Here is a 12,446-nt window from a genome sequence, read left to right on the forward strand (position 1 = left end):
CCTCGACTTATTTTTCTCTCCTTTGCCGGTGGACAAACAAGCTACAGAGAGAACAGGGAAACGTTGAGCCAATTAGGATTTACACGCTAGCAAAAAATAAATAAATAAATAAATAAAAATAAAAAGAGAGAGAGAGAGAAAACAAAACAAAAAAGCTACCAACTCTTCCCCACTACCAGCTCAAGACGTTTTCAAGACGTTTTAGGAAAGTTTCCACTCTCAATATCTGCTATACAAAGTTGAGTTATCGATCGACTAACTTTTTATTTTATTTTATTTTATTTTATTTTATTTTATTTTATTTTATTTTATTTTATTTTATTTTATTTTATTTTATTTTATTTTATTTTATTTTATTTTATTTTATTTTATTTTATTTTATTTTATTTTAATTTTTGGCTAGTATTCCTGTATTTCAGCACGGAATGATGAGTGCACCGAGCCCTCTCCCTCCGCCGCCCTGCCCACCCGAACGAGCCGCGGAGCCCCGGCGCAGCCGGAGCATCGTCTCCACGCTCCGCGCTGGCGGAGCGGCTCTAGCTTTTGTTTCCATGTGCTGCCTCCTTCCTTTCTGTCTTTCCAAACTTTCGAGCGCTCTCTCTGAGCTGTATTTATAGACCTGGAGCCCAGGGCTGTATTTTTCCTTTTGCCTCCTTTGGCTTGGTCTTAAGTCACTGGCAGGGAAAATAAAAAGGAGGCAGGCAGGCAGGCAGACGGGCGGGAGGACAGAAGGGGAAAAGAGCCCGAGTCCCGCAGACGGGACCTGGAGGGAGGCTGGGGGGAGGCTGCGGAAGGTGCGGGACCCCCCTTCTGCCGGCGGACGAGCGGGAGGTAACAGCGGGGGGTCCGGCCCCTGCTAGCTCGGCGGGGCGAGCAAACCCTCTGCTCGGCGGGGCAGGGGGAGGTGGGCGCCGGGGGAGGTGGGCACGAACCCGGGGAGGGGGCGGGAGATTTTGGGGAAGGGGGAGGACGCCGAAGCAGCGCGGCGTTGGCAGGAGCCGGCGGCAGCACCGGGAGTCGGCGCCGGCCCCGGGGAGCTGCGGGGGGCTGCGGGCAGAGGCCGGGGGCAGCCGGGGCCCCGCTGGCGGCCGGGGGCGGCTTCGCGGCGCTGTCGGGGCGCGGCGGAGGGCTGCTCCTCCGACGAGGTCGCTATTGTGCGCCCGGCGGTCCGACCCTAAAACAAACCCACGCCGCCCGCCAGAGTAGGGCAGTAACGACCGGAGGGGGACGCGCTTAGTGCAGGGGGCGACAGCCTGCCCCCCGCACGGAAAGGGGAAGTCGGGGGATTAAACACGGGGGTGAGGGTGGTGTGTGTGTTTGTTTTTGGTTTTGCTTTTTCTCCCATTTTCTAGTTACGGGCTTTTTGTTTTGTTTTGTTTTGTTTCTCCCCTGCGTTCTGCGAGGGGAGATGCGTGGTGCAAAATGGCACCAACGTGGATTTTGTAATCGTGATGTTAAGTATTTTCCTCACTGAAACGTTTACACTAATCTCTGAAGTGAATGTCAAAGTAGTTCCGACACCTTTAGAGACCCTGCTCTGCAGGTAAATCGAATACGTGAAAGTGTGGAAGGAGCTTTCTTTGGGGCCGAAAAGGAGACGCTCACTTTGGGCTTCGAGTGTCAGAACGGCGACAGCAGCAGGGTTACACTGCACTGTGCAGTTTGGCACGATTACGACCGTGTTTAAACGCATTCTGATGCGGCGTGAGGAAGGTATAAAATGAGATTAAAGCTCCCAACAACACATCAAATCCCGCTCCGAGCCTCGACTCTGCACGCGGGCTTGTTTAATTCAGCTACACTTCAGAACAAAACCCTTTCACCCTTAGCGCCTCCGTGCAGATTTTTTTTTTTTCTCTGTTTGATTACATTAATAATTTAATTTCTATTTCCTATCTGCCCTTCTAAGTGGGCAAATCAACCTCCTTCCAACATGGGTGGGGGCTGTTATTTTTAGCTCGTTTGCTGGAACAAAATGTACCAACACTCCCTTCTTTGAATCTCACTGCGGTTTGACTACGCTTTGATATTTAAGACCATCGGTTTTCCTTGTCAAACTACCTGTTACAAGAAATGGCTCCCTCAGCCTGGCAAATCATTTTTTTTTTTTTTTTAATTTTCTAAAATGTTGCAGGGAAATACCCCAAATAATAAACAGGTAAATAAATCTACTCTGTAGGTGCTACCCTTATGATAACTGTACACAAAATTCACCGTAACGGTGTGCCCACCTGTCAAAATAAATGAAATCTGATTAAAATAATGCCATGACTTCTTGTCCCCTTGACAAATACACTTTGTCAGCATTTATTGAACAGTTTTGGGGGGAATTCCAGATGCACTTCATAACCAGTAGTAAAATGTAGGTCCGCTCTTAATACCATTTAAATATCCCTGCCGTCCCTCTCCCTCTCCCCCCCCCCCCCCCCATTGTTGCAGTTCTGCACTGCTAATACAATTCCAGTAAATGAATATTTTAAAGTGCTCTTAAATATTTTCCCCCGTTGTCCCAGAGCTTCAGCTGTCACTACGACTACCTTTGTGTCCGTTTTAGAAACACTTTGCTGTGTGTTTAGCTAAACGCTAGCCAACATGAATGCAAACAACATTATGAAGGGACACAGCAAAGTAAATGGAAATGAAAGAGAGAAGAAAAAAAAAACACTCTGTCAAGTGATGCCTCCTAAAGACCGAATTACAGTAATTCGGGCTTTAAAAACTAGCGCCCTTGAGGTTACAATGACATACGCATTTGTAAATGCACGAGGTACAGTCTGAGGTGCAGCAATGATAACAAGGGGTTTCAACTTCATAGATCTGGAGAGTTCCCGTACCACTTGTGCATGGACACCCGCACACGTTCGCAAAAATACTGCATGGAATAAAGTGCCTGATCACTGCGATCTTCTTCGTACGATTTTCTGACGCTGCCAAGGGTATCCTCAGTACAGTGCCTTCCGCGGCCAGAGGTCAGCGACTGAACCAACCCAAATGAATAAAATAAGTGCAAATTAGGCTTCTTTGCACAGAGAGGATGAAATTCTTATTATGGGGCACGTATAGAAAAGAATAAACAAATAGTTTTACAGCTCCAAATCAGTTACATTGGCAAGAACAGAGTAAGATCATTACGCACGAGAGAAGGGGGCAAAATCCTGTTTGGATAGCGATTTTTGTTATGACAAGAAGCAGTAACTGCTTTGTTATAAACACAGTGTTTGTTATGAAGAAACTAAATGAGCAGCCATCCAGATAAACATCCTCGGCATCTAACAAGTCTGCTGTCTTCGTGATGTTTCATGTGCCGGCAACCTCCCTGTCTTATCATTATTGTCTTTTAGCTGGTAATCAAGTATACTGATTTCCAGTTACCCTAATTTCAGCACTGTCTAACACTCCGAAAACGCAGGGAGAAATAACAGAAAGGCTATTTTTTTTGTTCTCTCTGTATATGCGCGTCAATAAATTCAACACCTATTTTAACTGCAGTAATATATTCATATGGTTACATCGAACACACTCAAATATTAGAGTCCCTAATTCCTATATATTTATAGTGCATCCCAGTTGCTCTTTCCTGACCCTTAAAGAATGGGAATAGAATCACTCAGATATGTAAGGGAAAACCTGCAAAACTGTGGTGCAACGGTGGCATTGTTCGTCGGGTTAGGAGCTCTCTCTTTGTACCTATCATTTGTACCACTATTTATCTCTTTATTGTAACACCCAGGCGGACTGGTTTATTTAAAACAAGCAATCTCTTTTGTTATATTCAAGCAGACAACGCCACGCACACGCGTGGCGAGTCTCCGCGTCCCCCGGCAGTGCGCAGCCAGCTGGTGTCCTACAGGCTTTCCGCGACCCCTTCCTCGGTCTCCAGCTCCGCTCGAATAATAATAATAATAAAAAAAAAAAAGTACTGGCACGAACCGCAGGCTGCAAACTCAAGGCAGCGCGGCTCGAGGAGAGCAGCAATAAAGCGGCCAGCGAGCAGTGGAGCGCTCCGCGGAAACGCGTTCCTAGCCTCGCAGGGTAATGAACTAAGTTCCCGCTTTGTAGCGGGAAGTCCAAGAACACGATGCAAGAAATACTTTGTGGGTGACGGGCCAGGGGCTTGCGGCGCCCCGGGAGCCGCCCCCCGCCCCCCGAGCCCCCGACTCCCGACCCCCACAGCCTGTCCGCAGCCCCGCAGTGGCGGCTCAGAGCGTGTCCGCAGCCCTCCCGGCGGCCGCCCACCACCGGCGCTGCGCGGATGATCCCCCCGTGACCCCCCGGCCCGCCGGGCCGCTGCACCTGCCCCCGCCCGCGGGGGTCCCGCACGTCGGGGACAGACCGAGGGGTGCGGGTGGGCGCCGAACAGGCAACAAACAGGCAACGGCGCAGCCTCCCCCTTCCCCTGTTGACCGTTTCGTGGCTTTTACTCATTTACTTTTAGATTCAGCCGGATTTTAAAAACTCGTCGAGGGATCCGGTGGAGCGGTTACGAGCGAGACAGGCGGCGCGGGGCGGCTGCCCGGGGGGCTGCACAGGGGACACCCCAAACCCCCGCCGCCGCACCGCAAAGCCGCGCCGCCTCGGTCACGGCGATATTTGGCAGGTTTCGTCCCTTTGGGAGGAGAAACCTCATTCAGTCAGAGCCCCGAGGTGCCACTGCCTTGCGGCCGGGACCACCACCGGCCCCGCACCTGCCTGCCAGCCCCGCACCGCACCCCGCGCACCGCACCGCACCGCACCGCAGCGCAGCGCGGCCCCCGCGCGCCCCCTGGCGCCTCTGGCACCGAAGTGGGGCCGCGGGTCGGTCCCAGCCCTGCCGCCAGCATCCATCCCCGGGTGCTGCCCCTCACACGCCAGCCTGCCCGACCTCGGCCCAGCAGAGCAGCGACCAAGTTTGTGTGTCCTGCTCGGAGCGACTCCGGTCTTGTGGCACTTAAACTCGACTTCCCCGTCTCCTCAGTACTGCACAATACCGATTGCAGGCACGAATCTGTATTAAGGGTACATAATCCACACCAGGTCTTGGTTTATCAAGGTGTGTTGAGTGTTTAGAACTGTTTACTGGTACCACTGCATGTTTGTTCTTCATTAAACAGGCTTGGAAAAAAAAGGGAAGGGAAGGGAAGGGAAGGGAAGGGAAGGGAAGGGAAGGGAAGGGAAGGGAAGGGAAGGGAAGGGAAGGGAAGGGAAGGGAAGGGAAGGGAAGGGAAGGGAAGGGAAGGGAAGGGAAGGGAAGGGAAGGGAAGGGCAGGAGAGGAGAGGAGAGGAGAGGAGAGGAGAGGAGAGGAGAGGAGAGGAGAGGAGAGGAGAGGAGAGGAGAGGAGAGGAGAGGAGAGGAGAGGAGAGGAGAGGAGAGGAGAGGAGAGGAGAGGAGAGGAGAGGAGAGGAGAGGAGAGGAGAGGAGAGGAGAGGAGAGGAGAGGAGAGGAGAGGAGAGGAGAGGAGAGGAGAGGAGAGGAGAGGAGAGGAGAGGAGAGGAGAGAAAGAAAAGGAAAGGAAAGGAAAGGAAAAAGAAGAGAAGAGAAGAGAAGAGAAGAGAAGAGAAGAGAAGAGAAGAGAAGAGAAGAGAAGAGAAGAGAAGAGAAGAGAAGAGAAGAGAAGAGAAGAGAAGAGAAGAGAAGAGAAGAGAAGAGAAGAGAAGAGAAGAGAAGAGAAGAGAAGAGAAGAGAAGAGAAGGAAAAGAAAAGAAAGGAAAAGAAAAGAAAAGAAGGGAAAAGAAGAGAAGAGAAAAGAAGAGAAAAGAAGAGAAAAGAAAAGAAGAGAAAAGAAAAGAAAAGAAAAGAAAAGAAAAGAAAAGAAAAGAAAAGAAAAGAAAAGAAAAGAAAAGAAAAGAAAAGAAAAGAAAAGAAAAGAAAAGAAAAGAAAAGAAAAGAAAAGAAAAAGCACTATGTGGCATCATCCTGGCAGGTTTACCAGCAAGCTTGATTTCTGCAGAGATGCTTAAGCTCAGCTTTTCTGCAGCACTGTCAATTTCTTTGCTCCATGTACTCCCCAAAGACATGCCATTATGAAGAGATATCATGTGCTACACACCATTTACATTTTTCCCACTAAACTTCTTCACGAGGTCAATCTAACATCAGCTAGCTGTTCAAAGGGCATCATAGTTACCATCTACCTTAGCCATGCAACCTCAGATGGCAGCCAGGTTGCCATTGTCATCCCATTTTGTGAAAGAGAGGAGCTAGCACTGGGATGCTGTCACCGCCACAACGCCCAGAGTGTGGAATTTCTCATCGCCACATCTCTTTAGGCAGAGGAGGTTTGTAGAGCTGTGCAACCAGCAAAAGGGAGAGTATTAATTCCTATTGTAGTCATGAAATGAGATGCAGTTCTCCAGTTTCTATAGAACAGCAGAAATTCAGCCTGAAGGTTTGACAGTCCTTTCAAAGTCTTAGACATATCTGTGAGCAAAATAAAGATACATCCTCAAGAACAAGATAAAATAAGACCTAACAAGGAAAAGTGAAGCACCTATATTTATGGTCTTGAAAAGAAGGTCGAGGAGAGCTGTGGTAGACTTCAAGCATAGCTTTAATGGTGATGATAGAGGAGAGGGAGATGGCATTTTTTTACTTGCCATTTGAAGGTGTCCATCCCTAACATTTCCAGATGGAGAAGCTGTCTGAAAATTTGCCCGGCACCTCTGGGAGCAGAAGCACATATGGCATGGTTAGAAGTGGCAGGTGGGACAAAGGTGGCTCTTAGCATGCCTGCTGTTTTAGGAGCCACATTAGGTTTTGGTGTAATTTATCAGAGCTGGAGGCCACCAAAAATTACAGTAGTTCTCCTAGTGCTACTTACGGTCACAGTGTGCCTCACATTTCCTATGTTCATATCCTTCCTTTGGTGACCCATGCATGAATAACAATGCCTCAGTTTAGCAGTGATTGTTGAATAGTTAGGAAGCAATATCAAATGTGAACCAAAATCTTTCCCAGAGACTCCAGCAAGCTCAGCCGCTGTGTAGGCTGTCACCTCATCACAAGGACAAATTACTCAGATCTCAGGTCTGTAGCAGCAGGGAGCACTGTGGGATGAGGAAGGTTTTGAAAGGGTTACTCAAGACTTAGTCCTATGCACCAGGCTCCACCCAGTCTGGTAACGGGGGATGTTCAGCACATATTTCTGGGCTTAACTCACAGTATCTTAACATTACCCCTGGGATGAAATATACCCTCTTTTATGAGCTCAGGAGTGGTAAAATAAGAACTTTGGTGAAGTATGCAGAGGTCATCCTAATTCATGAAAATGAAACAGGTTCCCTCCAAGCATGATTTACTGTGTTTTGTTACTGTTTTTTTTTTGGTCTGCTATTATTTTCTAATACTTAATCTTTTATGGGGCTTTTATGATTTTATTAAGCTGGGAGTTCATTTATAGGGAACGTTCTCTTGCTCCCTTCCCTAGTCAAGGCCTGAATATGAAAAGTCAAGTTTCATTTTTATTTCTTGCATTGCGGTTCACCTCTCAAAGAGCTTTTAGATTCTGAAGGAAAAGAACCTCCCCTACAGTGGTAGTGCAGGAATCAGAGGGAAGGAAAACAGCAACATAGCTCGCTTTTATGCTCAGGGGAATCTTGCAAAGTGTATTTAGAGAAAATCACATGACACTGCTGAATGGCATTCTGACACTATATGCCCACCTGTTTTGGGAGTTCTGTAACTTATTTCTTTAGATCCTCTTCACACAGACAACCAATCACACTGACTTTTATGTAAAAAGTCAGACATCCTGTAGTCTCCAGGATTACTTATCCTGAAGATGAGGGAGAGGGTGGGGAGCGGGGTGGACACCATTGTTATCAAACAAATCCCTGTATCGTTTCTGAAAATGCAGCCAGAATTAGCAGGTAACTGGTACTTTATTTCAGAAGAAAGCTCTGCCAAACAGCTGATACTGAGCAGAAGAGGATTGTTCAAACATTTGTCTTTGTAACAGAGCTTGAAGCTTCAGAGATCATTCCCCATAACTGGAGTTAAAACAAAAAAAAAAGTGAATGGGCCGATTTTAGGGCAAATATATATTTTTTTAAATGTTTTAATTCTTTGGCTGCACTTTTTTTTTTTTTTTTTTTTCAATGCAAAACAAAGTATATACTTCCAGGGATTTCATTGTCATTTCATCTCATCTGTTTAGTCCGTAAGAATCAAGAGTGCTACTCTTCAGTAAAAAGGTATAAAAGTTGGTGTGTTGCCCTTCTTTTCATTAAGGGAAGGAAGTGAGCACTAAAAATAAGCTAAGGATATATTCGTGGCAGTTTGCTGTCATTTCATGCAGAATCGCAACTCCAGAAGTTTATGTAAAATGGAAAGTAGAGTCCAATAGGAGTGATTTTCTGAGTCCTGCTAGCTGCCAAGTGGAATCACAATGTACACTTAGCTAGGAATCTGCAAGATTTCACACCTAATTCTGCTGGACTTAAATTTTAATTTGCCATCAGAACAAAACCTCTAATTGAGAACAGAAATGCTTATTGCATCTTTTATATGAATCTGACTCACACATTGACAAAAGTCTAAGGAAAGAATTTTCCCTTGCATACATATGATGATTCCTCTTGGATGTTCTGTACCTATGAATTCTTCATGATTTACTAATAAGAAACAGAGAACGAGAGGAAATAATCTTCATCTGTTTCTCTCACCCATAAAGCCCGAAATAGACAAAGTGTTAGAGCAATTGCATACCCTTGCACCTTCTTCAGCTAACTCCTCTTTCACTGTCCTCAACTAGCAAGCCCTTAAAATAATAATAATAGAAGAAGAAGAAGAAGAAGAAGAAGAAGAAGAAGAAGAAGAAGAAGAAGAAGAAGAAGAAGAAGAAGAAGAAGAAGAAGAAGAAGAAGAAGAAGAAGAAGAAGAAGAAGAAGGAGAAGAAGGAGAAGATGGAGAAGAAGAAGAAGAAGAAGAAGAAGAAGAAGAAGAAGAAGAAGAAGAAGAAGAAGAAGAAGAAGAAGAAGAAGAAGAAGAAGAAGAAGAAGAAGAAGAAGAAGAAGAAGAAGAAGAAGAAGAAGAAGAAGAAGAAGAAGAAGGAGAAGAATACATGTGGAGAGGAACTTTTTAACTCAGTTATCAGTAAAAGGTTTGTAGTAAATACCAGGGAAATACATAGAAAAACAGTACAATTAGGAGTTACAAAAGTAAAGGAAAAAAGGAGGAAAGGAGTGCCTACTGAGGCTTCTCTCTTCAGATTCTCATGATCAAAGCCCACTACTGCCATTAGACAATCAATCTGCAGTTGCATACATAAAACCTTGGCAGCATATAGTCTCCACTGCTTTCAACAGAGGCTTTAGACATCTGAAACTGGGCACTCTCCCAAAATTTAGATCCAGTTGCACTATACATTCCAGAAAAGACAGCATCAAATCAGAGGCCCTTTTTTACCCATTTTATTTTCAGCCTGCAATATATGAAAAGTTATGCTCCAAACCCCTGAATTAACCTCTTAGTTTGGCTATATTTGTGTCCTCAAGCTTCATCAAATGGCCCATACTGCTGGTAGATAATTACTGCCTAAATGCATTGTTTTTTAGGAGAGATTACTGAAAATGTGTGTGTATACTTCCTGACTAATTCCTTCCAAGACTGTTCAATCACCTAGTCTTCTATATTTTGTAAACAGAAATCTACAATGACATATTTTGTAAGCGTAATACGATGTGTTTCATAAGATGTGTGACCCTGAATCCCCTGATTTGTCTTGCTTTTCACCTTTTAAACTTCCATGTCTTTTGTGTTGGGACATTTTCCTTCTCTTGATTCAAAACCAGCCCTAGCAGTCAGCTGAAGTTTTAGCAGCCTCCCATTCTCACTCATTCCACAGTCAGAGGTTTTTCAAGCAGCTGCACTAGACTTCCTTGCAGGGAGATGAATTCAAAGGAATTCTGCAGTCACAATCAAAGCACAGAGGACAGCCTCAGTTACTTAATCCTAATCTATTTACCTCTATCTCTAGATGCTTCTCTCTTCCTCTGATTAAACACCTCTTTAGAGATAACTTAATCTCAGTGTATTTGAAGAATACAGAGGCTGCCCTACATTTACTAGATTTTACTACTCCAGAATATTTCATTTCTTAGTACTCTATACATCTTCCATTCCATTATCAGAAAAAAAGTGCAGTAGCTATAGATACACAGGATATTTGCTGAACTCTTTCATATCCACATAAATGCCCTGTGGAATGCGCAGCCTCCAGTGAAGTTCTACAGGAGCTATTATTCCATGAGAAAAAGTCAAAGACCAAATGCCACTTAACAGGATACACATAGAAGTGTGGTGAGATCCAGAGCATGCCCGTGAAATCATCTGTGTATTTATGATAAGAGGCTCACTCCCTGTTGGATAACCTCAGGATTGCTTTTGTTAAACCCTTGGCAGATTAAAAGTCATCTTGCGTTCCAGTGTCTGGGCCTTCTTCCTTTCTCTTTTCTTCAGTGTTCCCTGTACAAGGGCCTCTTCTCTTCACTCAGTTCCCACTCTCCCTCTCTGATGGCATTCTTCCTGTACTTGTCTGCTCAACATGACCCAGGCTGTGCTTCTAAAAGATGGGAATAATGCCCTAGTCTCTGTAAATTGGTGCTGTACTATGCATGGGATACGCCCTGGTCAGCAGGGTTCATAAAGCCCCTTATGCCAAAATATATACTGACCTGCTTTTTACTTCCACTGTAATTTAAGCAGAAGAACTTAGTGAATGTTACTGGAGTGTAAACTGAAGCCTGAGTTTTCAAGGCAGATCCAAAGAAATTGAATCACACATGCACAGAGCTGTATATGTTACCTAAAGGTCTGTATTTAGTATCTAAAATCATTAGAATTTGTAGAAAATACTGTGCTTGGGCAGATCTAAGAGGCAGATGTAAGAAATGCAGCATATTTACTTCAAGCAGTGCTACCTTTTCTGATTAAACACACATACAGTCTTTCTTTGACTAGCACATCTACAGTGCTTCCAACAGCTGGCATTCCTTTCCAAAATTTTTGTCCTCTTCTGCCAAGGCAAGACAATAGACAAGTATCTTCAATATATATCCAAAGAAAAAGAATACAGCCCAGGATGTAGATACTTACTCATCTTGGGTGAGTGGAGACCAAATGCTTATTCTTTGAGCATGCACCTGAGGCATGCAGACATCTATCACAAGACAGTGTCTAAAGTGAGATGAAATCCCAGTTTTCACTGTGATCTGACTAACCAAAAGCAGTTGCATCATTTAATGTCACATAGTATGTTCCTGTTTCCATCAAGTCAACAGTAAAATTTTCACTAATTTCAGCATTAAATGAGAATATCCACTATCAGAGGAATCAGCTATGATGAAAGTCACAGAATCATAAATATATCAAACCACACCAAAAAGCCTGGCGCTGGCTAGTTTTGATATGAATACAACCTGTGTAGTTCAGGAAAAGCTTTATTGATAAGCCCTTAAGAAATTAACTTGCTGGTTTTCTTTAGCTATAATTTTGTATATGGAAAGCTTAACACTTAGTAAGTACATTGATGTTTTTCTAAATTTCCAGACAAACGATCAGAGTACAGATGGCTCTCAGTCTAAAACTAGCACAGACAAGCTGGAATTTAGAAGAAAATAAGGTATTTGCTTTATTAATTTATATAGATCATTAAATAATTTGGTTAATTTACATTTTCTAATTATATATTGCTATATGTTATTTTTCTGCATCTCTAGGTCTCATGAGTAAAATCAGAATGGAGTGACTCTAAAGTTCACAAAGGTTTGTCAGGTTTCAACTAAATATTGCCATCTACTGTTAAAATAATAATTTTAAAAGTCATAAATGGGTGAAACTAGCACTATAATTGTAAAAGAACTTGGTATATATTTGTGTCCTATTGTGCTTATGCACAAGGGATTTGTCTTTGAATGCACAGGCAATAATATGTCTGTAAATCCTCCTGTATGTCAGAGGGAGAATAGAGTTCATTGTTTGCAAGACCTCATTACGATTAGTTTTCAGCTTCTAAAAATGTTGTAATAGTTTCCAGATCCAGCATTTATGGTATTTACTATACTGAGAGAAAATAGGCTACACTGGAAAGTGTGTTCTAAATGTTCTCAATCTAAGATTTTTCTTTTCTTTTCTTTTCTTTTCTTTTCTTTTCTTTTCTTTTCTTTTCTTTTCTTTTCTTTTCTTTTCTTTTCTTTTCTTTTCTTTTCTTTTCTTTTCTTTTCTTTTCTTTTCTTTTCTTTTCTTTTCTTTTCTTTTCTTTTCTTCTTCCCTTCCCTTCCCTTCCCTTCCCTTCCCTTCCCTTCCCTTCCCTTCCCTTCCCTTCCCTTCCCTTCCCTTCCCTTCCCTTCCCTTCCCTTCCCTTCCCTTCCCTTCCCTTCCCTTCCCTTCCCTTCCCTTCCCTTCCCTTCCCTTCCCTTCCCTTCCCTTCCCTTCCCTTCCCTTCCCTTCCCTTCCCTTCCCTTCCCTTCCC

Source organism: Aythya fuligula, chromosome Z (assembly GCF_009819795.1).
Source record: "Aythya fuligula isolate bAytFul2 chromosome Z, bAytFul2.pri, whole genome shotgun sequence".
NCBI classification, from domain to species: Eukaryota; Metazoa; Chordata; class Aves; order Anseriformes; family Anatidae; genus Aythya; species Aythya fuligula.